Here is a 5474-nt window from a genome sequence, read left to right as displayed (position 1 = left end):
GGACTTAAAATACAATAAGTAATTATAAAAGATCTCGATAATGTTAATTATTTCCAAAGTGCAATAAAAATATAAAAGACCCAGAAATTATGATTTGCAAATATTAATTCAATTGTTTAATTATTATTATTATAAATTATGCACCACTAAGCATTATGTTTAGCGCGTTGGTTTTCCATCGCAGTAATCGAGATCAGTCCCAAAGAATGCAAAGAAGAAGACCAAAGAGTGCCCCACAGAGCTCACCAGACCTGATCACACCAAAGTTCACCTCACTAGTCTTTTGTATTTTGGTAGGGCCCATGTATAGACTAATATTTTAATTCATTATGTCTAGTCATGATGTAATTACTAGTTTATGATGTATTTCATTTTGGACTTGTAAGTAAACTTTGAGATTGAAATGAAAACTTGTAATTTATTATTTATGAATTTCCATATAAATGCAATAGATCATACTTCATTTTGAGATCTTATAAATAGTTGTGAATGATATGATAAAAGAGAATATGATATGTGATTGCATACTCCGCAAGTATACTGGTCGTTCAAGTAGTAAAGAAAAGATATTGTCTCACAGAGATTTATTATTTGAGTACCAAACTATAAAAGTCATGATTATTTGGGCTATCGATAATTTGTACCAAAAATAGAGTAAGAGATGCAACAAATTAAATAGGAAAAATAAAGAAATTATGATGAATGAAGCAATTAAAATTCTAAGCACTATACTAATTTACTAAAATTTTTAATAGGTAATTAAGAATTTAATTAATTAATGGCAAAATTGATTCTAGAGTTGAGGTTCATGAAGTAAATTTCATTGGGATTTGGATAAGCAAAGCCAAGATTAAGGGAAATACAAGTTTGAAGGAAGTTGATTCTGATTTCCTTTAATCTCTCTTTCAAGCAAACTAAAGAGTGTTATAAAGGAAATTAAACCCCATTCTCATGCGATGTTTAATTACCCAAAACCCTTTAAGCATTTTAATTAACTTGAAATTCATCTTAACCCACTAGTTTATTTCTAACACTAGGTGATTAAGTTCATTATCTTGATTATCTATTATAGATTTTCACCTCTCGGTCCTTTAATCTAAGATTAAGAACAAAACCCAAAGGGTACCAATAATGGGTATGTAAATAAGCACACAAGATAAGAATCAAAGCTTATATATACTAAAGTCTAGTTAAAACCAGTCCAAATCCACAAATAAAACTTAAATCATTACACCCAACTCTGAAATCTTAAGTATCTACTCACTTATGCTTGTATTTACAAGTAGAAAATATGAAATAGAGCAAGAAAACATGATAATAAAACTAAAAATGAAAAAACTCAGAAGAAGAAAATCCAAATCTCTGAAAATGGAAGCTGGAAAACGTCACTCTGTAGGTGTTCTTCCTCCAAAAATGGCGTGATTCTCTCTTTCTTTCTTCTTTTAAATTTTTTTCTCTCTCTTTCTCCTTATGGTAAAAATGAGAATATGATGCTTATATATCCCTTCAAGGATTGCCCTAAAAATAGTCTCTAAAGGGATAAAGACAAAAGGTGTAAAAAGTGTGAAAAGAGAAAATTTTTCCATGTCAGCAAATCTGTTAGCGCCATCCCACATGCCTCATGTTGATTTAAGTTGTTTTCCACATGCCTCATGTTGATTTAGAGGAGGAGCCTTTAGATTCTGCACGACCAGCTACACGGGGCATGTGGGAGTCCTTGAAACTTTCGGCGTGTTTTGCTCCAAAATCTATGTTTACACGACCCTCAACACGGGGCATGTTGAAGCCCATGAAACTTTCGACGTGTTTTGTTTTGAAGTCTCTGTTTACACGACCCAGTGTGAATTTACATGCCTCATGTGAATTCCTGCTGGCTAACTCTTATCTTCACATGACCCTCAACACGGAGCATGTTGAAGCCCTTGAAAGTCTCGGCTGGTCTTGAATTTTCTTTATTTTTCACACTACTTTAAGCTTCCAAATCACTTTGAATTTCTTCTGTATGAACCTTTTTACCTTTAAACCTTATTAAAAACCTGTCAAAAACATTAAAATTCCAAAATTCAAATATAATGAAACTAAAATTGACAAATTCACTAAAATAAGCATTAAAAGCATAAAATTACTAAACTAAAAAGGTAAAATGGATGCAAAACTACCATAAAATACTTATATAAAATGAGTTTATCAATATGGAAATGTGTGAAATGAATATGGACATGTTAACAGACGATTAGTGGAACCCGCTAAATGCTAATAAAACAGAGGAGGCTCTATCCAGGTCTCCACAGAAATAAGTTATAAAAAAAAATTCCACATATGGAATACCTATTTTTAAATAATATTAAAAGTTGACAATAGATATAATAAAACAAGATAGGGTGCTCCAACACCGAATGTGACACTTCTTGCTTAGCTATATAGTAGATGGGTAAGGGGCGTCACACCAAGTGACAAACTGCAGCCATTATACTTCGTTTAAATCATATATACCGTCTTCAAAAATATATGCACACACAAAAATTAATTAAAAGCGTCTCTTGATTTAATTAATACTTGCTTGTGGCAATACAGAGAATGTTAAACACCATTACAATCAAATGGTTTTATGCGTGTTCTATGTATGTCTCTCTGATTAATTGCTTTCCCAGAATAACTTCTGAAGATAGTTGACAACATTCTTGTTTAATTGGAAAGCCTTAACTAGGACATCAGGATTAATGGGTGGATTTAACGCAAACAATGCATTTGCAATAGTGATAACACCAGGGTTTTGGCTGCTTAGACTAGCAAAGGCAACTGCATTTGTCTTTCCAACATTGAACTGGAAGTGAATGAGAGCGATTGGAAACACAAATACATCTCCTGGATATGACACTTTAGTGATAAGGCAATTAGGGTTGGATGTCATAAAGCCAACATAAAGGGGTTCCTTCAACGACTACTAAGATCTCTATTGCACGAGGGTGAGTGTACGGAGGATTTAAGCCAGCATTGGGTGCAAAGTCTAACCGAGCCAGAGAAATACCAAGAGTATTAAGTCCTGGTATTTTATCAATGTTCACGAGGGTGACATTTGATCCAACTCGATTTCCTGTATTTCCAGGAATGTTGAGTCCCAAAAATGAGAAATCATTAGCTACAGTGAGGTTTGGGTCCTTACAGAACTTCCCATCGACAAACACTGCATCAAAGAAATGTTGTGCACATATCAAAACAGGAAATTAAGGATTTCAAAATAATGGCCTTTATATATAGGAAATACTAAAGTAGAAATTAGAACTAAAAACAAGGTTATATATGCCAGCATTCTTGGGATCATCCATTGCCGCACAGAAGTCCTGAAGAGGGCTAGGATTGTCGGCAGAGGCCAATGAGAAAGCCAAAGCCAAGACTAGTACTGTAAAAGCGGCAAGGAATTAACTACCTTCCATTTTTTTATGTGTGTGAAGACTGTCTTTAGCTTATTTCTTATGAATGCAAGGTGCGAGAAGCCTTGCAGGTGTTGATGACTATTTATAGGTGAAAGTCTCTGAATTATTCAATGTTATACATTACACACAATAAGTGGATGAAGTGGTCTTTAATGGTTTCTTGTATTTTTTTTTTTTTAATTCCAACAACGAATCATTCTTGTAGAAATATATATCTATATATGGAAGTAACATTTGATTTTCTTTCTCAAAGCTTATATTACATCGCTACATTTTCCGAATGGAAATGGATGTTTCTCTTGATTGTTGAATTAATTTCAATATCTTGGACTGGTTTAACACTAGGCCACAATTTATTTAAAAATTTTTGAATTAAGATAGATAACTTTTTGTTGTGCACTGTGGAAGCATGTAAACTGTAAAGAAATAAAGCAAACACACAAAATATCAATATTTACATAGTTCACCCTCTCAACATAGGGCTACATCTACGGGCATGCCATCTTCTACTATCATCAATAATGAATCATTAATTACAAGCTCAAACTATACTACCCATCAACCTAATTACACCCAAGAGAACCCATACAACATCAAACTGCTTATAGTAAATATATTAGTTAGTCCATCTCAGTATTCTCTAGATATAACCCAATATATTTACTATTACAATACTACACTACAAAAGGTGTTTTCAATTATATGGGCAAGAGCCCTCTCATCAATGGACAAGAATTCCTTCCTCTTGAATTCTATGTCTTTACTCCACTTTAGGCTGAAGCCTCTCTCCACTACAATGGGCAAGTGTCTCTCATCAATGGGCAGAGCCAAATCCTCAGCAATTGGCAAACCCCCTCTCTACAATGGGTGACAGCCTCACTCCATGGGCTGAAAGCCATTCTCTTCAATGGGCAAAAGCCAAATAACCTTTTTCATTATTCTTCTATTTATAGTGTTAATTCTCTCAATCTTTATCTGATTAGGAGTCCCACTTAATTTAGGAATAACACTAAAATAAGAGTTCTACTCATTATAGGAAATATTCCTCCATCCTATTGAGGAATATTTCTCCCACTCAAATTAGGAAAAAGATCTCTCTCCAAATCTCATTAGGATTTTGAGTCATAATTCTAACAATCTCCACCTTGACTCAAAATCCATCAACCATTGTATACCTTAAATTCTTGGGTGTCATCAAATCATCAAATCTCCATGCTTGAGCTTGAACCCTTAAAATCATCAATTCTTCAATCTTCAGCTTGGGTGTAACTTGCTTCATTCTTCAAAAAATCTTGAATCATCAACCATCTTTATTTTGCATCAATAGCTCCATCTCAATTTCAACTCTCCACCACTACCATTATTGCACGTGCAATTTTGTACATGTCGCAATAGCTCCACCTTCAATCAAACTCACCAAGATCATCCCCATGCTCTGATACTAATTTATTGTGCACTGCGGAAGCATGTAAACTGTAAATAAACAAAGCAAATACACAAAACACCAATATTTACATGGTTCACCCTCTCAACATAGGATTACATCCACAGGCATCCCATCTTCCACTATCATCAATAATAAATAAATCATTACAAGCTTATAGCTATACTACCCATGAAAATAATTACATCCAAGAGAATCCATACAATATCGAACTGCTCATAGTAAATATATTAGTTAGTCCCTCTCAGTCTCCTCTAGACATAACCCAATATATTTACTATTACAATACTACACCGCAAAGTGTGTCTTCAACTATATAGGCAAGAGCCCTCTCACCAATGGATAAGAATCCCTTTCTCTTGAATTCTATGTCCTTACTCGACTTTAGGCCTAAGCCTCTCTCCACTGCAATGGCAAATGCCCCTCATCAATAAGCAGAGCCAAATCCTCAGCAATTGGCAAACCCCCTCTCTACAATGGGTGACAGCCTCACTTCATGGGCTGAAAGCTATTCTCTTCAATGGGCAAAAGTCAAATAACCTTTTCCATCATTCTCCTATTTATAGTGTTAATTCTCTCAATCCTTATTTGATTGG

General features: G+C 34.3%; 1 pseudogene; it reads right to left on the bottom strand.

The window, feature by feature from the left end:
- Positions 1–2635: 2635 nt before the first annotated feature.
- Positions 2636–3434, bottom strand: LOC110654587 (germin-like protein subfamily 1 member 7; annotated as a pseudogene).
- Positions 3435–5474: the final 2040 nt, after the last annotated feature.

Source organism: Hevea brasiliensis, chromosome 5 (assembly GCF_030052815.1).
Source record: "Hevea brasiliensis isolate MT/VB/25A 57/8 chromosome 5, ASM3005281v1, whole genome shotgun sequence".
Classification (NCBI taxonomy): domain Eukaryota; kingdom Viridiplantae; phylum Streptophyta; class Magnoliopsida; order Malpighiales; family Euphorbiaceae; genus Hevea; species Hevea brasiliensis.
Note: the sequence above shows the minus strand (reverse complement) of the source record. Positions and strands in the feature narration are given on the sequence as shown.